At 43.8% G+C, this 23,633-nt stretch overlaps 1 protein-coding gene across 1 annotated transcript in view; it reads left to right on the forward strand.

The window, feature by feature from the left end:
• The first annotated feature begins 5,894 nt into the window (after positions 1-5,894).
• Positions 5,895-23,633, forward strand: part of MYH9 (myosin heavy chain 9) — a 90,377-nt gene continuing 72,638 nt past the window's right edge. The window contains exon 1 of the mRNA XM_006274714.4: positions 5,895-6,005. The gene's annotated coding sequence lies outside the window, so the exon portion shown is untranslated. The remainder of the gene's footprint in view (positions 6,006-23,633) is intronic.

Raw genomic sequence — 23,633 nt, forward strand, 5'->3', positions numbered from 1 at the left:
ACGTTATGCAGCCATAATCTCATCACAGAGTTGAGGGTATCATAAATGCCAAGAACAGAGTTCACGTTGCCAGACAGACCAGTCCTCTGCTTGAAGTAAAAATGTAGCCTTCCTCAAGATGCTTTATTTTTTTTCCTTAAGAAAACAATTCCATGTTTTGTCAGGGTACTTGGTCCTCCAAAGTAGCAGTTTTTACAATGTAAGTACTTGTATCATTCTGCTAAGGAACATTATGGTGCTCCTGGCACTTCAGACAAGCTGGGTAAGAACAGAGCTTTTAGTCCGAGGGATCCCTTCAATTCCATCCCTTGGACTAAAAGAAGAGATGTTAGATGCCTTTTTTTTTCCTCCTGCAGATCATCACCAAGTTGTTGAGATAGGTAGCACCCAGTGCCCTTATGTCCTTTGTTAAAGCAGAAGCTGAAAGCACAGTGATGGTATAGGAGTTGAGAACAGAGCAGGTGGACAGCAGCATGTTTGATAGTGGTTTTGGTTTTTTCTATGTATATACTGTGTATATCATAGACTGGCTTGGGGTAGGTGTCTTTTTACAGTAAATATTCCTGATTCAAGCAATAACATACTAGGTATATTCCCATCAGCCCCAGGAGAGTGACACCAAGGCAAGCTATAACTTTCAAATAACATAGACTATTTCTGACCTCCCTCTCCAGATTCAAGTGACAAGAAGTCAAGCCTGCGGCACCTACAGCTCTAAACTCTCAACTATGAAAATAGCACTGACCTATTTTTAATTTCCCTGGCTTTTAATGTTGTAGTTCTCCTTGCCCAATTATGACAATGTTTGGATTGTAATCACTTTTTGAAATGTTGTGTCTTGGGCCAATCGGCCAGATCGGTCCCAAATTCTATCGACTGTGCACAGCTCAATCATTCAAGTCTGTGTGGTGCTACTACCAGCAAGTATCCTACCTCCAGAACTCCTCAGTCTGGGGCTTCAGATACTCCCAAATCCATGGCAGGCATCCTATGTGCTAAGCCCAGAGGCCTTGGAGTTCTGATGACCCCTATTCTTGCTTGCCCCTAGCCAAAAGGCTGAAGGAGAAAGCTAGAGGGAAAGTCTGAGAGCAATCACGGGTTGTAATCTTGTTTCTGCAGAGGGGTAGAAAGGTATGTGTACACAAGGGAAAGGGGAGTTATTTGCTTCTAACAGTGGTGGCTACTTCACAATTAGTCTTGGTACCAAACAGCTATTATTTGGAGGGAGAGAGTAAATGCAGACATACATCATGCATATTGTTTCATTTTCCCATGTGTCTCCTCATAATGCTGTCATCTTTTGGCATGATTTATGAACTTAAACTCTACCCCATCTTAACAGTTACCAGCACTTATATATTTATAAATTCTCTTTATGAATTAGAGCTAGGAGAGAGCTGCATTCTTAGAAGTTCAGTGCAACTCTTCCATGTTTCCAGCTCCAGTCCTTTGTTCAGCCCATTTCAGAAACAGAGTTAAGGTTTCTTACCACTACTGTGTTGTGACAGTCAGCAGATCTTTTGCACATGTGGTTTCTGAACAGTCACTGTGTGGTTAGTTTGGCAATATACCTTCCCCTGTGAGGTAAACATCTTGCAACCTTCCTCTTTTCATTCTATAATTTCTTTGCTAGAAATACAAATGTATTTTGCAAAATGTACAACAAAAATCCCATTTGCAAAGTACTAGGAAAGAAGTTTTATGATTTCAAATAATTGTAGTTGTTGGAGACAGGCTTGGAAATTAAATCCTCCTGCTTCTTCCCAGGGTTCTTAAAACATGGGCAACAGAAATTGAGTTAATTCAGCATATGGAGGCTTGGGGAGGAAGATATGTTTAACTTATCTGAGCCAGCAAATTACATGCCTGGCCCTGCACATTAAATCAATCAAGATATCTTGCCTACTACAATATATGTACAGAGCATGCTTGATTCATTATATATACTAGTGTTTTTTCAGCTAGGATGCCACAGCAACTTGGGGTGCCTAAAGATCTTTTCAAGGATATTGCAGGGTGCCATGCAATGTTAGCGATATTTGGTTTATAAATATGATTCACACAATAAATCCAGGGATTTCACATAGAAATTCATAGTTGTGGTTTTTCTGAGTTCTTTGCAACAGAAAACTGCTGTATTATTTTTCTGTAGTCAAAAAAAAAGAAGTGAAAACTAAGAGCTGGCATCTTCCAAGGGGTGCCTCAAGTCTAAAAAGATTGAAAATCTCTGATATATGAGTACTGACTGATCCAGAGCACAGTCATAGACTTCCACAGATCCAGTGGAACTGCTTGGTAACTGCATAGAACACTTTTCCAGAACACTGCATCTCTAGAGCCAGACCTGTCAGCAAGTAAATGTAAATCAAAATTAATCTTGCAAAGTGTAACTTTTTTTTCTCTGAGTTGGCACTTCATTTTGGATGAAGGTGGAAGAGTATTTCTATTTTCTCTACAAAGCAATACTCCAATAGAATAAGAAGTAAGCCTATAATGTCTCCTGACAGTTCATAGTATGGAAGATTAGATTATGTTCACTATATTAGGCAGGAAATCTTGTATATATGATATGACTGCATTTCAAAATGTACAGCATGCACTTTGCGAGACCTGGATATGGACATGGGTGGGAGGAGATTGCTTTTTGGCAATCATCCCGGTGCAGGTGTCTTAGAAGCCAAGTAATTGGACAGGAAATGTTATAAAATTCTGGATGCTCATCTGAAGGGAAGTTTTCCTGGAGAATTCCACAATCATGGATGGTGACTATCTGGAGAAAAGGGTGCTTTTGGGTGCCAGCTAATGGAAGAGGTAATGACTTGGAATGCAAATAAAGACAAGTGCAAATTAATTGTTTCAAATGGGGCATACATACTGTGTCCAGCATGTACAAGGTGACTGGAATTGGTTGGAGGGATTGAATAGAAATGTTATGATCTTTTGAAACAGGGCCTCAGGGAAACAATTTGATCATACCCACTTTCTTAGGTATGCCTCCTCCATCCTGGGAATTATTTTCTGGTCCAAACCAAGAAAAGCCTCTGTACAGTAGTACAACAATCAGAAATCTTACCGGCTTTCATCATAGGGTGCTATCAATCAGCCAAGCAAAGAAAACAACCATTTCAAATTTAAATAGCTTCTTTTAGCTCACACATAGAAACATTTAGTTTTAGAGACCAGTTAAGAAGAGAGGAGACATTTTTCCAGGAGGGAAGAGAGCACAATTACAGCAATGATGGTTTCTAGTTGAGTTCTGATACTTCCCCACTGAAGTCAATGAAGAGATTTTGTTTCATGTAATGGAAAGAGAATCAAGTTCTCAGATTCCTAAATAAACAATTACCTAAGAAAAATAATGACATAACCTGATTCCTAGGAAGTGCAGTTCAGCACATGAAAATATAAGATTGGTAGAAGACTTTGAGGGATGCTGTTAGTAGCATTATCCAGTCCCTAAAGCACTACCTTTTGTCATCCTTTAATTTCTTACTGTTTGATAATAGTAACAACACACCTCTGCTGACTACATGGCTACCATTGTGAATAACTTTGTCTGCCTTCTCCAGTTCTCTAAAATCTGCTACTTTCCAACTCTGCAAAAACTTTGTTTTAATCTTGATTAACTACTTCTCTCTCTCTAATCTCTATTTGCTCAGTCAAGATGGAGGCAGTCTATTTGAGAAGAAGCTGTCCTGCATCTGTAACCTTTCTCCTTCTTGAAACATCACTGCCATTGGTTATGCAGATGTGCCTGGTTCTTTCTTGTCATGATTCCACTCCAACCTCCTTGGCAATTCTTTATCTCTGGAAGTAACCATTTTTCCACATCAAGATATGTCCTGTATGGAGCACTTCCCCTCTTCTCTCCCTTCCTCCCCCCCAAAATTTTATTTCTCAGCACTCTTAGAATTACTATTTACATTCTTTTCATTCATCTCTATCTTTTACAATACCAGTAATATACCCCTGATACTAAGCGGTGCATATCTGTCACTGCCTTTCAGGACTTCTCTCGCACCACCCTTCATGTCTTGACCGTGTAAACTTGCAGCTTGGTTTACAAATTCCTCCAAAGCAATCTTTCTGGGATGGAAGTTGGGCAAGAGATGCTTGCTCAAATGTATCTTCTTCATCTCTCTTAATTCCTTTTTCAGTTGAAGACTTTCTTCTTTGTCTTTTCTGTTGGTACCTTTGACATTGCCTCCAGCTCTGGACTCTTTTCGTTGTCTGTTCCTACAAATCTGCCGACTTAACATTTGAGTTACTTACTAAGTGAAAGGGACCTCTTTATTTTTGCATCTGTTATGTCACGTCACACGTGCCAGACACTTACACATTATACTAACCCGAAAAATTAAATCTTAAGTACCTAGGCTTCTGTAGTACCCTCTTCAGGAATGCTTCACCATCCTTTCTTGGTTCTCATCTTAGTTACCATATCACGTTTCCTCTCCTCTCTCCCATATCCCAGCCCTCCAAGCACAGGCAAGTCAAGATGGTTGTTGCTTGTGTTTTGTGCATGGACGCAGGAGATGCTGACTGCTTCGTTTCACTTTCATCCATCTACATGCCTGGTGTCTTGTGTTTGCTGCCTTTGCCGTTTTCAAACATTGTTGCTTCGGAAAAGAAAGTTGCAAAGCCAAGAAAACATGCCCTTTCCTGCTTGTTCATTGTGCAGAAAGATGGCTCTTGTGAGACATATCAGGTGCTGCTTTCCCTCCCTTTTTTTGGATGCATGATTTGGCAAGCTCCACACAGGACTGGGAATGGACCCAGTGCTGCAAAATGCACGGGAGGCTGCAAATGTGGACAAATTGGAGAGAGGCCAATGGAGGGCAACAAAAATGGTGAGTGGCTTGGGGGACATGAGTTATGAGGAAAGACTGAGGGAACTGGATTTATTTAAGTCTAGAGAAGAGAAGACAGAGAGGACTTAATAACAGCCTTCAACTACCTGAAGCGGGGTTCAATGTTTTCAGTGGTGGCAGGTGACAGACCAAGGAGCAATGGTCTCAAGTTGCAGCAAAGGAAATTTAGGTTAGATATTGGGAAGAATTTTATCATTAGGAAGGAAGTAAAACCCCCATTAACCAGAGAGGTTGTAGATTCTCTCCATCCTTGGAGGTTTTCAAGACCCAGCTAGACAAAGCCTTGGCTGGGATGATCTAGTTGGGGCTGGTCCTGCTTGGAGCAGGGGGTTGGACTAGATGCCCCCAGAGGTCCCTGCTAACCCTCATTTTCTATGACTATGAAACCTCCCAGCTGAGATGGACAGAGCTGGTGAATTAGATGCTGCCTAACCAAGGCTTGTGGACAGAGGTGATATCTTTTATTAGACCAACAAGATTTTTGCAAAAAAAATTCTTTAATTGCAAGCTTTCGGGCACAAACACCCTTCATCAGGCATGGGAGGAAAGAGTGTAAAAGTTCTCCTGGGTAGAAATGAAAGTTCGTATTTCATAGGACTCGGGGTACTTGCAAGGCGCTGGGCGTGGGGCTGCCCAAGGCGAAGCGCCAGGGCAGGAGCCTGCACCCCGTCCTGGCCCCTGGGGCTGGGGGAGGAGCCCCCGCGCAGCGCAGGGAACTGTGGCAGACTAGGGCCCGCGCGGGGCATTGTGGGGCAGGGCGCACTTGCTGCCTCTTCCCCCCCGCCCGGAACTGCCCCTGCTAGGTTCTCCGCTCCCCATTGGCTGCTCTGCCTGTTAATCTGCGAGGGGAAAGGGGCGGGGCCAGGCCAAACCGGGGTTGGGCGGGTTACAAAAAGCGAGTGCCTCGCCCTGCCTGGCCTGATTGGCTGCGGAAGGGGACAGCGGGCGCTCTCATTGGCTGTCGCGGGAGCAATGGGCGGGGCGTGTTCCTCGGGCCGCGGCGGCTCCACCCGGCTTGAAACCTCGCAGTGCCGGTGTGTGCGAGGCAGGCAGGCGGACGCCGAGAACGAGTCCCTTCCTGGCCAGAAGCAGCCGCCGCCGCCGCGGCTTTCCCCTGCCGATCGCCGGACTCAGGTGACCCCCGGGCGGCGCGGCGCGGCGCGGGCGGGCCCCGGAAACACGCGAATCCTTTTATTGATTTTTATGGTTGGCGCCAGCAGTGCCGGGCTGCGGTTGAGGCGGGCGGGAGCCCATTGATTTCCCCCAGGGCCATGCTGGTGCTGCCTGGTGCCCTCTGCCCTCCTCTGTGTGCAGGGCCCAGAGCAGGCTTCCTTGGGGGTGCATCCCTAGGCGCTGTGATCCCTCCTTGTGATCTCCTTTTTTTTTCCACTTGAAGTGCATCCAGGGGCTGCTCCTCCTTGTGTCCTCCATAGCCAAGCAGGCTGCAGCTGGACTGGGCTCCCAGGACCAGGGGAGGAGGGAGAGGGCAGCTGCCCATGTGATGGAGCCCCCTTGCTTTGAAGGCGTCCAGCTATTGGTGCAAAGGAGCTGCTGGTCCCTTCCCCCTGCCCCATCCTTGCCTGTTGCCCCTCTTCTTGGAAGTAATTGGGGGGGGGGTTAAGGGAGAGAGGGGGTGAAAAAAAGGCCCGTTTGGCAGCTGTCAGGGTTCCAGCCTGAGTCACAGGCCAACAATTCTGCAGCAGACATTGCTATGGGCTTGGCTTCCGCCCTCAGATCTTGACTTCCTCATTCGGTTTGTTCTGTACAGTCGAGCCAGGAAAGAGGTAGAGCGAGCCGGGAGGAGGGAAGGGAGTGACGGGGCAAGATGAAGCTTGCAGTACAAAATCTGGCAGATCCCTGGGCTTTCATCCACCTCTGCTGCTCCAGCAGATGCAAGAGGAGTCTAGCTTCTCACAGCCTTGTTACCAGCCTGTCCTCCGGGAGGAGAAAAAAGTTGGGGAACTTCCCAGCCCCAGTGGGTGGTGGATTTGTACCCAGCATGTCGTTAATGGGGGGTTCTCCTCATCTGCCTGGACACGTCTTGAATGAGAGTGTAAGAGGGATGTTGTAGCCGTGATGGTCCAGTATTTAGGCAAGAGGTGAAGGTTTCATTGGGTGATTTTTATTTTATTTTATTTTATTTTATTTTTTAATTGGACCAACTTATGTAGCTGAGATAGAGATATTCAAGCTTTTGAATGCAAGACATTTTTCATCAGGTCATTTGTTAGATGGGAGTTAGATGAGTCACCTGTTAGCCAAGAGTTAGATAAGCTTTTGAATGCAAGACACTTTTCCTTGGGTCACCCGAGGAAGAAAGTCTTGCGTTTGAAAGCTTGTCTATAACTGTATCCCAGCGACATTAGTTAGTCCAGTAAAAGATACCACGCTTAAAGCAGTGCCACATTCTGTATAACGCACTGCAGTTTTGATATGTTGGTCCAGAGGCAGCTGTCCCGGTGGCTGCTGAGCTCTGCTTTTCTTGGTATGTCTTCCCTTGCCGAATGAACTTTGTGCTTTATCTGCACGGCTTTCCTTCTCCTCGAGCTTTTCTTCCCCTTGTCCTAACTTCCTGAGCTGTGCCTCATCAGAGGTAGTGGGGGGCAGAGCCTAGGCTCTTTCCAGAGCAGCCCTGTACCCGAACAGCTTGTTGAAGTCATTGCATGCAGTAACGCATGATTTGTGCTGGAAAGCTGAACCTCTTATCACTGAAAAGGGCCAAGCCCACAGGTCATGATGCCCCTGCCCTTCTGTGGCAAAACATACAGGCTCATTTGCTTAAAGGTGTGGGGCTTAGTGAGCTGTAATTGTTAACTTGAAACATGCCTCGTGAGCACTATTTGTCTCTTTAAATACATTTTCTCCTAAGTATAGGTAGTGACAAAGGGAACAGCAAGGTAAACAGTTGCTGGCTCTATAAAGATGCTTTCTGACTTAGTCACAAGCTACCTGGTGACTAAGTTCACTTATCTGGATCGTGCTAGTGAAAGCTGTAACCCTTGGTGCAGACCTGTATTGACTTACCCTCCCTGTCTGGAGCAGTAGCACTTGAATCTAGTATATGGATAACATGAGATAAATGCTTCTGCCAAGTGGGGTGCTTAAAGGCACCTTTGGGTGGAGGAGAAGGAGCTAATGAGTACAGGTGAATGGGGCTCTTTTAGTATTTAAGAGCTTTGAATTTCAGGATAACTGAGAGCCCTAGTAGGCATAGGGTACTGTCTGTTGTTCTGCCACATGAAACTGTCTATAAATTGTTTTGGAGGTGGCAGTACAATTTGCTTGTCATTCTATCAAGTTCCTCATCTCCTGAAGCTGTCTGTAATTGTATGTCTGTCCCTGATGCCTGCTTGAAGTCATCCATCAAGTAATGCTGTGCATAGTCGAAGGTTGGCACTACACACAGAAAACTTTCTTCTGTCGTAGGATGGACTTGGTTAAAACTTTCAGTACTTCTGTGAAGGCAGGTGTAGATTAGCAAATCTCTACTGAGTAGAGATGCCAAATTAACATCTATGAAATGTCTGTACCCTTCAGACTGGGCATGGCCAGTACAAAGTTCTGTTTTTTGTGTAGCATATTATCTTCCTTGATATCTTGCGAGGAGATGATGATATTGAAGTTTTCTAGAGAAGAGGAGTCATGCTTAAATTTGCCTGGCCACACAACACACACCTATTCATTATAAATAGGATGACTGATGATTTTTTTCTCTTGCTTCAGAGGATCTGACTGCTGCTTATTACAGCAGTGTTGTATAGCTTGTCAGTAGGAGTAATCTTTTGCTCACTTCCTGTCTCGAGTCAATCCTCTAAAAAAGCCTAGATCCTTTCCAGTTTAACACTTTTATTCCTTAGGACAAGAGGGAGGAACAGTCAGAAATTGCACTGATTGCCTATCCTCAAATGAGTGGAAGAGAATGCAGTGTTGTACCTAAACTTAAATTATAAAGCAGCATTATTTAACTAATGAAAAGGCCAAGAAATTATTTGTCCACAGTGTTGTTTTGGGGAGGGCTCCATATTTCAGACAGTAGAGTCATCTATGTGCCATCTTAAGAGTTAGTTTGGCTGGTGTTATTTATTTAAAAAAAAAAAAAAAAAAAGCCAGTGGCTGACTGTTTAGTGCTCAAACTCTGAGACAGGTGGCAGCTCTAGTATTTGTCTGGGGTTGAAAGTGTGTCTAATGTGCTCAGCGTAGTCGGAAGCTGCAGGTGTTCAAATCTGTTCAGAGCAGTCAGGCGTAGTGGATAATGCAAATACTTGGCATCTGACTGCTGGGGCCTACTATGAACGCTGCAACGAGCAGCCTAAATGCATGAAGCACTCACCTTATTGGTTTGGCTGGAAACACTTCACGCTAGCAGCTCACGGGCTAGTTCTCTTCTGAGCTGTACCCACAAAGCACATCTACGTTTTGTGGTTGGAAAAAAATTGAGATTTGAAGCTGCCATAGGGTCTACAGTAGACTGAAATGTAAGCTAGAGGAGGTGTCTGCTTCATGACTGGAAGTACCAAAAATAGCTAGAAGAGAAAGAAGTGAGGGTACTTTCTCTTGATCCTTCTGCATCTAATCTGTGCGCTTCTGACTCCAACAAATTATGTTGGACTTTTGGGTACTGGGAGCCTAGTTAATCCCTTCCCCCTCTTCATCTTGTTCAGGGTTATGTCACCGAGGAATCTCTGCCCTTAACAGGGTGAGATCAGACAATGGACCCGTTGGAGGTACAGGCACTCTTATGGTTAATCTAGGATTTATTAGAATGAAGAAGTAACATTTATGCAAGGCAGCTTCAGGTTATCAGAAAACAGACAAGCTCACGAACAGTTTAAGTTAATTTCAAGGGCTTCAACCTCCTCAAAAGTGGCTCGCTTATTGTGACTGACCGTAGGACTGCACATGTTATTCGTTGTATGTGCAGTTCTTAATCAGAAAAGATGCTACATGACATCTGAGGACTATCTCTGGCTTCTAGGAACAAGATATTTAGGCTCTGTTTACTTGATATTTGTTTCTGGTGTAAAAATGTATGTACAGACTGTTGCAGTGCATGCTAAGTTTTAGGGAAATTTTTCATGCCTCATGTGCCATCTTGGTAACTTCTTGTGGTTTAGGACAAAACTATAAGAGCGTGGGATTGCCTGCGGCAACGTTGTTTTTGCTAGCAATCAATTTAGCTGCGTGGTGATTTTTGAGGTGACTTTGCATCGCAAGTATTTTTCAGTCTTAGCACACCAGCCAGTGGGACTGATTCAGTTTTCTGGTGCAAAAGCACGTGGAAACAACTAACTTGGTTCAAATAGTGTGCCCTGAGACAGCAATGCAAATGCAGCCCCTGAAAGTTATTAAAGCCGGGTTTGTCCTAGCAAGTGGAGTACATTAACCCCAGGCTTGTGTTAATTTCTGTGTCCACGTTTAATTATGGTTTCTTCCTTTCATGCAAACTTTCTTTTAGTGTCTGTGGGAAATTGCGCTGAGTTCCCAAAACAGTAATCTTTTCAACATTGTTTCATGTAGCTTTCCTAGAATACTGGCGGCCTCTCCATGCCCGAGTTGATGCCCACCCAGATTCCTTCTGCGCACCCAAGGTCCCTGCTTTCAGTCCCTGCCTTGTTAATCTGTTACTATTGCCTGCAGCATGCTGCTTTCCTGAGCATCCTTACAAAGCCTGCTGTTTCTCTTTAACTTTTCATTAATGACATGAGGATTAATGTAATTATCAATTATATCAGGAGATGGTTATTTATGCTTCATACCCTGTCATCTTTATTGTCTAAGTACAAAAAGTTGGAAACCATATTTTGGATTAGTATGTTCAGGTTAGTTTGAATTTGCAGTGCGGACAGGCATGTACATGCATTAATGTTGGATGAGGAGAGGTAATATATAACATGGCCTTGCGTACTCTGCCCGTTACTCCATGAATTCCCATGAGATTTGTGTTCCTCCAGCTCTGCACATAGGATGAAAGATTCATCTTTCTTTTAAAAGCACTGTAAGGTGGAGTGTGTCGTTCCCCCCCCCCCCCTTTATAATGTACATAGCTGTTCTTCTAAAGGAGAGTTGAGAGCTGCTTAGAGTGCCTTTTAATAAACTGAAATTAATGAACAATGTGTCGTGAGAACTTAAGAGCATGGTGAGATCTTTATAATTCTGAATACTGCTGCTTATTGAGAGCTACCATTTTACTGAGCAGCTCGGTAGGAAATGTGTTCTGATGTATGTTGAGACACAGGAACTGCAGGTCTCATTTGAATGCGTGCAAAACAGATATTCGGTGTGCTGAGGAAAGAGCATTCTTTAGTTTAGACGCAATTTAGCGTTGCCAATTTCGGGCATTCTGACACACACGATGCCACTGTGGTCTATCGGGCAATTTCCTGTTCAATCTAAGATTAACGTACACTCTTGGCGTGTCTTGCTTCATTGGGACTTAATAGCCTTATTACTCCAGCCCATCTTTAAATTGTACTGTACCTATCTTTGGGTAAAGACCCAAGGCACATCAGAAGATAGGTGCAGGAGACTTAAGTGGTTTGATTTCTTGAGCGCAGGCCACGTATGCCTGAACAAGGGCTACTTTCTTTAGCCAGTCTGACTGGTTTTAGTGGTATGCTGGGTGCTGCTTTGTGAGAGTAGTTTGGAGTTGCTGAACTGACTTTCTACAGCAGCACTTGAAGCATGATTGCGGAGTTTTAGTTTTGCCCTATGAAATGTAATTTAAAGTTATTTGTTAAACTCTCACAAATATGCAGTTACACCAGTTTATAGACAATTACTTATTTCCCAGATGTTTAGGACGAGACAGATGAGGCTGTTAATCCTCATATCTGCATAACGCCTTTTGCATATGGGTCTTAATAGGCTTGTGTCTGGGTTGGATTAAAATTCAGTAACTTTTGAAAATTAAATTTTATTTAATAACTAGGCTTTTTCCAAATTTAAATTGGACACATGATTCTTCTTATTTTTTTTTTTTAAATCTATGCTGGCAACATATATTAAATCTTAAACTTGTTTGTTTAATATAAATGATTGCTACCAAACTTACTTTTTTTAGAGTCTAACCGCTGAATTGAAGGCAGTTGCTAGCCAAATGTCCGGAACTAGTTTTGTTAAACTGCTAAAAGTGCTTTGGACAACATATTTTTCAGATGCAGAAAATATTTTCTTTCTTTCAGTTCTGGTTAGGTCATTCAAGGTTGAGAAAACAGTTGGCAGTTAAAATCAGGAAAGCTTGTTTAGGTCTCCAAAATGTCAATGAAGATGAAGTCCGAGAGGATGAGATCCAGGAGTTCTTAAAGGCTTGAACAATTGGTTCAGTTCACTAACATTTATTCAAACTGTTTCAATAAATGTTTTGTGATTGTGTTGGGTATAGTTTAATGAATTCCAGGTCCATCTGAATACAGCTTAACACAAATCACAAGTAAATGCTTTAGTAATGAGAAAAGGCATTGTTCATCATTTTTCTAAAATAATAGAAAGAAAATCTGGATAAATGAATATTAAGATGTATAACATTAAAGTAAATGTGCCTAGATGCATTGGCACTTCTGCTAACCAGGAATTTGCAAAATTAATGTAAAAGTTTTATATTTAGTAGGAAATCATTATGAAAATCAACTTTTGCCTTTAAGAAAATAACTTAAGCGTAAATGGAAAGTTAAAATTTCATATTGATTTGCATTTGATTTTTTGTTTGTTTTTTTTATTTTTTTAATCAATGTTCTGTTTAGCAGGTTATATTACATTATGTACATTTAATAGAGGATTATAAAAGCTTGAACTGGTTTTGCAAACAGTGAAATATTTATATACCTCCATGACCTAGAGATTTTTTGTGCAGGTATACCTGAGCTTGCAGTTGGCATACATAGTTAGTGTACAACAAGCATCATAATGTTATTTAAACAGAGTAACAAATATTGCTCATCTTACTCCAGCACTATGAGGCCGTCAGTGGTTCATGCAGAATACTGCTTATGAGCAGCTAGAACACAGGTGAGTTAGACTAAATCAGCGGTGCTGAACTTATTTGGCCCCGTAATTCATGCGTGCTGTTGGTCCGCGTGCTGGGTCTAGTGTAGGATGCGTCTGCGGTTGTGATCTGGCACATTGACTCAGCCTCTCACCTGTGTCTAGTACGATCTAGCACACCAGACTATGTCATCTGGCATGTAGGGCTTCCCTGGGGGTCCAGGAATTTGGAATTGGGAGAGCAGCATTTAATGCTGCTGTTGCTTACCTACTGTGAAGTTTCCAGACCTGTGAAGAGACCCATGGCCCAGATGACATGGCTCTGCAAGCTGCAGCTGGCCCACAGGCCAGAGGTTGAGCGTGCCTGGACTAGTGTCAAGTCTTTGCTTCAAGGAGCTCATCAGCTGAAGGAGGCAGAGCAGTGCAAAAATGCTTTTCTCCATGTAAATTGTTCTCTAGCATTGAGGAATGCTAGAGAATATCCTCCTTCAAGTGGAAGGTATTAGACTAGGGGTGCACCGATTTAAAAATTATATTGGCTGATCCCAGTAGCCAATTATTAACCAGTCATATCAGCCAATACATGTCCGATAGCTGTTTTACAGGAGTGCATCCTGGTAGCTTGGGAAGCAGCCTCCTGCCATTAAGTCTTTGGGGTGGGGGGAAGGGGCATGGGGGGGCAGATAGAGGCCCCCATGGTGAGGGAGAGAGTGGGGCAGGGACTGGGGCAGCTGCTGCCCAGCCAGGGCAGTGAATGAGACCCCAGTGTGCAGGGCAGAGCTGTAGGCAGCTCATATGGCGGTGTTGGTGGGGAGGGGGGGTGGCTCCCTGCTGCTGCGTGCACCCCTGGGAGAGGAGTGGGGGGCATGTGCCTCCCCAGTTTTGTGTGTGGGGTGAGGGCAGGCTGCCTGCTCTGGGCTTGGGGCCAGGGACTGTGCTGGCCTCTTCCCGGTGATGCGGCTGCACTTGGGAGGGTGGGTGGGGGGCAGGTGACAGAGGCGGGGGTGGGGGTTGTGGGGTTATGGCAACCCCCACCTCCCCGTAGCCACTTCTCCCAGTGCCGCCACTGCTGCAGGCCACTCACCCTGTGCACAAATCGGGGGTGGGGGTACATGTCCCCCTTGTTTCCCCTGGGGGTGCATGCAGCTGCGGGGAGATGCCCCCTGGACAAGCTGCCTGCGGCTCTGCCCTGCACCCTGCCTCGGGGTCACATTCACCGCCCTGGCTGACTAGTGCCTGCCCCACTCCCTCCCTCACCATGGAGGCCTTGATCTGCCCCCCACAGACTTACCAGCTGGACGCTGCTCTTCAAGCTGCTGGGTGGCATTCCTGGCCACGTGCGTGCCGCAGCTGTGCATATGCACACAGCATTTATCAATGACATTATCGGCCAAAAAAGCCAATTGCTAATAATGTTAATTTTCCTGTTATTGGTGTCGATCTGATATGTACCAGTGCACTTTTATATATTAGACAATTTCTGCAATTCTAAAAGATCGAGCAATGCTTATTATATGCATAGTTTTATCCTTTTTTAGAGAGAAAGTATTTGACACTGAGAGGGTATGTAGCAAGAGATGAGGTGGGGAGAGAGGAAATTTCACTAGAAATATGAAGTAGGCAGGGAAGGGTGCAGTGAGCAATGAAAGTCTTAATGTAGAAAACTGAAATAAAAATGATCAAGTGTACCCATACCTGTGGGGAGATGGATAAGTAAGTATGCAGGGAGGCATGTAAGGCCTTGGTGTTGGATTATTGTGAGGTGGTATTACAGTAAATATATTTAAAAGTCTTGACCTCCATCATGAACTTGGTATTGATAGATGATGAGGTGGTTTTCACCATAGCCTTATTGGACGCTACTGTGGCTGTTTCCTTTGGTGTTTACTTCTGCTTTCAAAAGGTAGTCTCCCACTGACTGTCTGCATACAAACTGGTTGTTGGAAATCAAAACTGAAGCCCCTAACCAGGCCTTATCTTCACTGTGATTTTTGTCACACTCCGCAGATGCTATCAATGATCCATCTGAGCTACTCGGGAAAAGGATCTTTTAAATGTGCTCGCTTTCTTTCCTCTATGGACAGAAAATACAAATATATAAGTTATTGATTTTAGAGGCAAGTTCTCTAATGTGACTGTCCCATCCAATTGCTTGATGTGAAAACAAGAATGACTGTTTATGGCTGTAATCTCGCTTTTTCTGGTAAGATGTTGTACGTTAGTCGGAAGCAAGAACTAAAACTCAACTCCCACTCCGTCCTGTAACATAAGGAAACAATATACCTTATAGATAACTGCAAGCCCTAAGAGAATTTCTTTTATTCTTTTAAAGCACCCCGAAAATCCCGATTTGGATTAGGGCTAAGACTGTTTTATTAACCTTAAGGCAGTGTGTTAGGGAAGAGATGGGAAGTGACCTTGAGATAAGGAGTATGGACTAAAACACTGAAAAAACCCTTCCTCCCTCTCATGGAGTGTCCCTGAGGAATTCTGCATATCTGATCAAAACTCTTGAAGCTCACTGTCTCCTGGGGTAAGTCTTCCAGCAAAACAGTTTGAGCGGCAGGGATGGGCTGCAGCTTTCTAAACTGCTGCTGTCTCCTTAAGTGGGATTACTCCAGTGAGTGGTCACGAAGAATGTGCTCTCCCCCTGGAATGTTTTCCTTGTGGGCACGCTGTCTCCGGGAGAGGAATTCTCTCCTCTGCTGAGAAGGCATGTACTGTACATGCATTAATAAGAAACAACAGTTGCAGAAAGGATATTATGCAGGATTGTAAACTTGGAATACATATTCCAAGCGAACGGCGTTGGGAGGTGGCCAGGCGAGATTTGCTGTTCTAAAAATTGAACTTGAATTCAACACAAGGGTGCACCTCCCCTGGGAGCAGCAGTTGGTTTTTCCAAACACCAGTGCATGTGCCCGTAAAGCCTAGTTAGGCTTGATACCCAGAGACACAATGCAGTTCACAGGGTTTATCTTCACTGCAGGCAGGAGGTGTGATTTTGCTGCATTGGTTGGCCTGGCCTCATTAGCTGTAATCTAGCTAGCTCTGGTAGCTTTAGCAGTGAAGCCACTGGAGCATGTATGTGCATGTGTTTTACAGCCCATGTTGATGCCGGTGCCACTGCATTGTTTCCTGAGTGATCTAAACCAGTAGCGCTCCATGTTTTGGCCCCCGCAGGGCCAGGTGAGTGGCATGGGGCCAGGTGGGCCTGATCTAGTGCACAGGGCCATAGCCTGCAGAGTTCCTCAGACTTGTGGGAGTCCAGTGTTGAGGGCCTGATCTGGCTCTCAGACCAAGGGTTGAGCCGCCCCTGTAACGCTAGTTTAGGTATGTTTGCTGCCTCCACATCACCTGATTTGGGCATGGAGAGAGCTTTCGTTCCAATAGCATTTAGTTTCTGATGGCAGGAAAGGCAACTGTTGCAAGCACCCATTTTAATTTGTAATCGTAGTCTTACCATTGTACTTTGTGGTTCCTCGCGGCTCTTAGGATTTGCCATTGAAAGCTCCAGTATCGTAAAACAAGAGTGTCAGACTCTATGCTAGAGTATGGGAGTTCTGCTTCCTGGAGTTACCAGACTTTGGGATTAGACTAAGAGACTTGTCTGGGTGGTCATGTAGAAGCAAATATTTACCTTGTATTCACCCCAACCTGGAGACCTAGGAGGTTTTATCCTTATAAGGCACAAAGTCCCTTTCAGCTTGCTCTTTCTTTCTTTTTCTTTCTTTCTCTCCCATTTGTGTTTAGCTTAGTCATAGACCAGTTCACATGTGTGTATTAAGTGTTAACTGTGTACCATGTTGAATACACATATTCCTTGTTGCGTTCTTTCTGAGGGACCTCTGTAGTAGGAGGGCACTCCGATGCTGAACGTGCCTAATTCAGAGGTTCCCAAACTTTTTCATATTGCGTACTCCCTTCCAGATTTACCAGCTGTCCAGGTACCCCTACCAGCATGCATTTTATATGCTTAACCTATGAAATGCCAGTTGTTGTTATAATGCAAATTAAATCCACTATTAAACAATTTCTCCTGTGTGTACCCCCCCTCCCGAGATGTCTTGCCTACCCCCAGGGGTATGTGTCCCACAGTTTGGGTACCCCTGCCTTAATTTACAGTCGATAAATGTGGCAGCTTGCAAGTCTGGGCAATAATACAATCGAACTGAATTTGCAACAATAACTGCCAGCCGTCTGCATTCCAGTTGTGAAATTGCTCTGTCTTCTGTATGAGTCAGGATGTAGCTAGAAAGGAAAGGAACAATAGTAATGACTACTGTGAATCTTAAGTAAAAGCTCAGATGGGAAGAACAGGACAACTCCCTCAATGCGAAGATGAGCATAGTTCAATATCATTCAAAGTCTGAGGGGTATCAGGATGGAACGCCTGCCTCGACCCCCGCTGTGGTGGTCAGCATTATGTAATGGGGGCAGTGAATTAAGATTTTTGGCTTTGTCTCCAGTATCAGGCATAGGATTACAGGGCTGGAAGGGGCCTAGAGAGGCCGTCTTGTCCACCACTCCCCCCGCACTCCTCCCCACACTGAGGTAGGATCAACTACATCTCAACTACTCCAGTGCCTTGTTATCATTACAGTTAGAAAGCTTTCTCCTAGAAACCTAACCCAGTGGTAACTAGCCTGCTGCATGTGTGCTACTAGTGGTACGGGAGGCCAGTATGTCTGGCACATGAGCTCTAGGCGCTGAGTTAAAGGGGCGTTGGTGATGGGAGTTGGAGTGGCACTTGGGGGAGGGGTTGGGAGGTTGGGTTTGGTGCTGGCTTGAGAGTTTGGGCCCAAGGGAAGTGCAGGAATAAGTGCTGCCAAATTTGGTGTTGCCACATCACGTTGGTGATGGGATTCAGAGGCACTGGGCAGCAGTGGTGGCTGATTTATTAGAGTAGCACTGTATCATACATTGGACTTAAATGTGACATGCTGGCTAAAAAAGGCTGACCCGTGCTGTCCCTTGGTATACTTTAAGCCCATTACTAATTGGCCTTTCTCCATTGGGTGTGGGGAACAACTTTTCTTCCTTTTCATAGCATCCTTTTACATGTTTGGAGACTGTTATCATGTAGTCTTTTTTTTTTAACCCAGTTCTTTCCAGCTTTGCTCACAGATCATGATGTCTAGACTTCTGATCACTTTTTTGTTCATTTTCTCTGGGCTCTCCAGTTGGTCTACATCAGGGCTCAGCAAGGTTTTTGGGCACGGTGCCAAAAATACTGGCATCCTCAACTTGTAAGATGTTGATGTGCTGGAGCGAATGATGGAGGAGCCGCGAGGGGCTTGATCCTTGTTGTGGCAGTGCAGTCCCAGCCTCTTCCCCACTGTCCACCCTGAGGTGCATGTGCCTTGCTCTGGCACCTGTGCCAGGGGTTGCCTACCCCTGGTCTACATCTTTCTTCAGGCTTGGCATCTAAAACTGGATACTGCTGAGGCTTTGTCAGTGCAAATCATAGTGGAAGGATTACTTTGCACGTCTTACATTTGACATGTTGTATACTGTGCCTTCTAGTAGTTTGTCTCCCTGCCTGCCCCCCAGTCCCCAGTATGACATTGACTTGTATTTAGGTTGTGGTTCACTATAGTCCCTAGGTCCTCTCCTGCATAGCAGTTGCCTAGCCTGTCATTCCCTAGTTTGTATCTGTAGAATTGATTATTCCTACCAAAGTGTAGTACTTTGCACTTTCTCTTTATTGAATTGCATTTTATTTATTTATTATTCTTTCTCTGGTTTGCCTTGGTCATGTTGAATTCCAATCAGGGTGGATAAAAATCGATTTTTTTTTTTTATTTTTTTTTTAAAGCAAAAAGATGGGATTTTTTTTTAATATAAATTAATTTAAAAATATATTTTTATTTAAATTATAATTATTTCCCTGTTTTCAAAGTAAAACAGTTTAAAATTAAACTTTAATTTAGCGTTAATTTAATTAAACTATAATACAGCATAGGCTAAAGTATACATTTATTATGATCTGTTAAAATCATTTAAATAAAATATGTTGAGTCGATGAGTCTCTACTAAACATTCTGGAGTGAAAGACTGCTTTTTGTATATACGAATGGGGGTAAAACATCTGAGGTCAAGCTTTAAAATTTTGCCACAATTTTATGTATTAGTCCAGTGGTCTCCAACTTTTTAAAATAGGAGATCACCTTTGGCATTTAAAAGCAACCCAAGATCTACTGTGCACTGACGCCACTCTTCACCCCCAGCTCACGGTCCAGCAGGTAAGTCGGGGGGGGGGCAGATCAAGGCAGAGGGAGAAAAAATTATTCGGGGGGGGTTCACCTCCCCAGCAGGTAAGTCCCATCCAGCTGGGGCCTCACTCAACTTACCCCTGCTCCTGCCTCTGCCGCACTGCCCCTCACTGCAGGGGCCTCGATCGAGCCCACACCTCTTCCCTCCCCCATGGACTGGCCTACTGGGCTGAGGCATGCACATGCCTGCACGTGGGCACTCAGACCCCAACCCCAGCCTCAGATAGACTCCAAGAGGTTCCAAGATCTACTGCAAGAGGCTCCAGGATCTTACCGGTGGATTGAGATCCATTGGTTAGTGACCACTGTATTAGAGGCTTGATCCTGCAAGGGATGCAGGGACTCATAGATGACGTGTCCTCCCCACCCCCTCCTTCCATCAACACTTACAACTCTGTACTGCTGGCAGGTCCCGGCTCCTTCTGGACTGCAGCCTTGTACCCCATGCCCCACCATCAGCACAGAAATCTGTGAGGGCATATGCCCTCGTCCCCCTTCCTTCCCCCATGCGTCGCCTATCCAGGGACTATACTACTGGATGCAAAGAATTAGTTAAGTCATCATGGATGTTGGAACCTGGCCTCTTGACTCCAGCGGATACTCAGATACTATCACGTGTACTCCTTGATTAGGAATATCCACTGAACCCAGCTGGATGTTATCAGAATCCTGTTTTATTTTCTCTACCTAAGCTCTGTTTACTTTAGCTCTTAGACTATGGATATTTGTGATTCTGCACCTGTTAGGTAGGTTTATTGTCTAGCTCATGGAAAACCATCTGCTCAGTAACTACCACCCCTTTGCTTCTGAATGGTTCTGGCTATTTCAGTTAAATGGCCTTCCTCAGTCCATTTGCATACATACAGAAATGTAAACATTAACTTTTCAAGTGCTCAATCCATGTCTTTAAACTACAGTACTGCAGCATTCAAGGCCAGTGATTACAATAGCAGAAATCACGGATTGTTATACACCTAGTTTGTAGACCTAGGAAATGCATGTACCAAATCTACTGTAAAACTATTTAATTGTAAATCAACATATTTTAGTTGTTATATCAATCAACGAAATAGACCTTTCTTTTAAAAACCAAAAAAATATACAGTGGGAAAGTTGATTTAAAAAATACACGAGGCTTATGACTTGCTGATTTAAATCAGTGATTTAAATTGACTCAATTGAATTCTGATTCTAATCCTGTCTTCCTAAGTGCTTGGAACTTTTCCTAGTTTGGTGTAGTTTGTAAACTTTTAAGTGTAGTTACTATTAGTCATCCAAGTAATTCTCAAACATTCAAAGCAGGGAACAAAACATCCATGAAACAGGTCATGGTGCAGTCTGGTCTATGATGGCGTTACAATATAGGATAGACAAATTGGAGGAATGGACCAAAAGAAATCTCCTGAGGTTCAGCAAGGACAAATGAGTGCAAATTCCTGCACTTAGGACAGAACAATCCCATGCAGTGCTACAGGCTGGAGATCAAATGGCTAAGGAGCAGCTCTGCGGAAAAGGACCTGGTGGTTACAGTGGACAATAAGCTGAGTATGAGCCAACAGTGTGCCCTTGTGAAGAAAGCTAACAGCATACTGGGCTGCATTGGAAGGTGTGTTGCCAGCAGGTCAAGGAAAGTGATTAATACTCTTTATTCAGCACTGGTGAGGTCACATCTGGAGTACTGTTAGTTTTGGGGCCCCCACTACAGAAAGGATGTGGACAAATTTGGAGAAGCCAGTGGAGAGCAACAAAAATGGTTCAGGGGCTGGGGCACATGTCTTATGAGGAGAGGCTGAGGGAGCTGGGCAGAAGAGAAGACCGAGGGGGGGAATTCAATAGCAGCCTTCAGCTACCTGAATGGTGCTTCCAAAGAGGACAGAGCTGGACTCTCTTCAGTGGTGGCAGATGACAGAACAAGGAGCAGCTGTCTCAAGTTGCATCAAGAGAGGTTAAGGTTAAATATTAGTGAGATTATTTATCACTAGGGGGGTAGTGAAGCACTGGAACAGGTTACCTAGAGAAGTTGTGGACTCTCCATCCTTGAAGGTTTTTAAGACCTGGGTAGACAGATCCTTGGCTAGGATGATATAGTTTGGGCTGGTCCTGCTTTGAGCAAGGGGTTGGACTAGATGACCTCCTGAGGCCCCTTCCAACCCTCATTTTCTATTCTAATTTATAAAAATATTGAAAAATGCCAGAGCCAGGAGAATATCCTATGGAACCTCTCCTTAATACATCCATCTAGCTTCAGTGATAACTACTGCTCTTTAAATCTGGCTTTTCAGCTATGTGTACATCCACTTTTCCCCATTGTTTCATCTCTATCACTCAGTTGGCTATGAACATTATATGAGATGTTCAGCATCCTACCTCTGATTACTATAGTAGTTCTCACCCTTTTCAGATTCAAGGCAGCTCTTGGAACATGCCAGCTCTTATTTTTGACTTGTTTTTTGATTACAGAAAGAAAAATAGAACAAATCTGTTGCAAAGAACTTGGAAAAGCCACAACAGGTCAAAATGTTTTAAATATTGTGGGTTCCTATTTGAAATCTCGGAGTATATCTTGTGAATTATATTTGCACACCTAGTAGTGCTAACATTGTGTGCACCTTTGAAAGGATCTTAAGGTACCCTGAGGTGTCATGGCACCCTAGCTGAGAATTACTGCATTTTATCATAGGAAATTTTGATATTTCATGTTTTGCTGCAACAAACTGGTTCTCCAGTGGCAACCAGAACTTTATTGTCTCTCGTGGTCAGGGGTAACTCTTTGTGTATTGTTCCCTCTCTAGACATCTTGATGTATCCAATCCTGAGGCCTCTGTCTGAACTAATCAGTCATAAGGAGCTGAGGCGTTTCAATAACCTTGGGAAGGTGCATGCTGGGAATAAGCTGCCATTGCTGGTTGATAGTCGCAAGTTATTCTTAAAGAGTTTTGCTACCTCAAACCCGCCTACCGTACATTTTGTTATTGCAAATAAGAAAAGAAATAATTCAGTTAGCAAAATTAAGCCAAAAAAATTAGACTGCTCAGATCAGAGGCTGGAATAGGGCTTCTTGCCTGCATGCACTGTTGGTGTATGTTATTTCAGATCAGCCAGACTCTCTTCAAGGTCAGATTGTTTAAACATTCCAAATAAGCAAATAATTCAAGTTTTCCATTGAGGAGTAGATTTTTAGCAGTGATCAGAGTTGTACTTTGGTTGACCAGTTACACTCCAGTTCTGCAGTGCAGAACCTTGTCTTGTCAACAAAACTTGGATTTTGTTCTTCTCCTCGGACAGTCCTGAGCCAATGCACTTAGAAGGCTGTTACAGCAGGATAGTTTGCAGGCTCATTCAACAAAGAACAGGTGAGTCACTCCTCTTCAAATATTTGAACAGCTCTAATTGATGCCGTTCATGTTTTTAAAGGGAGGCTGTGGATTTACACAGCTTGCTGCTTACCTTAAAAAAAATTTGAGAGAGAGAGAAGAACTAACACTCATTCTCCTTATCTCCTTGATCCTTTTTCTGCAACACTAGCACAAAAGCCTCTAGACGCATCTTGTGTCAAGGGTCATTTCCCATGAAATTAAAGATGAGCCTTTTTTATCCAAGCAGCAAGACACTATTAAATTTAATAAAGGTAAGCTTCCAGAAAAATAACCTCTACGTTTTCCTTTCCTCATGCAGACTCCAAGCCTGAGCCCATACATCTAAGTTCCGTCACAGTGAGCTGTTTCAGAGGGTACATTGTGTTTCTGTCCAAGTATTTTATATCCCCTATTACCCCAGGACCTCACAAGCAGAGGATCCTGTCAAGATAAAAATCATTGATAAGGACATACTGTTCTGTGTCCTTACGGTAATTTCTTTCCCCCAGAAATTGTCCTAGAACCTGTGGGACTGGCCTGTGATCCTCGGTTAGTGACAGCCTGCAAAGTTCAAACCAGCAAATCTCTTGGCTTAATACTATGTATTTATATTTGTTTTACATGCTTCCCTTTCCAAGAAAGACTCAAGGAAGAGAACAGAATAACTTTTAAAATGGGAGAACAAACGAGAGAACAAACCAACTTAAAAGGCAGCTAGAGTATACAGATAAAATGGAGAGTCCCCAAAATAATATCCCAGCCTAGCTCTGTCGACTAAATGCCTGCCCAAATAGGAAGGTCTTACAGCACTTTGGAAAGATGTCCAGGTTATTAATGGTCTAATCAGCATTCATTTGAGCCTTACGGTAAATCGGATGGCAAAACTCCTGCTAGTGTTAGCCCTTCTTGAGTATTTTCACTTGGTTTCAGCATTTGTCTCTACCTAGACGGTTGCTGTTGATCATTGTAGTTCAAGGCCATCCCATTGAGCAGTGGCTCAATCCCAGAAATAACAGTTTTGTGGCTGCTGACAGAGTAAACATGGGGCTGAAGGGGAGGAGGGGGATATGGAAATAATACAAATTGTTCTGGAAAATTAAATTGCAAACAGGATTGCTTCTATTCTTTTAAGAGTCTCAAAACAGTCCCTA

Source organism: Alligator mississippiensis, chromosome 4 (genome assembly GCF_030867095.1).
Source record: "Alligator mississippiensis isolate rAllMis1 chromosome 4, rAllMis1, whole genome shotgun sequence".
NCBI lineage: Eukaryota > Metazoa > Chordata > Crocodylia > Alligatoridae > Alligator > Alligator mississippiensis.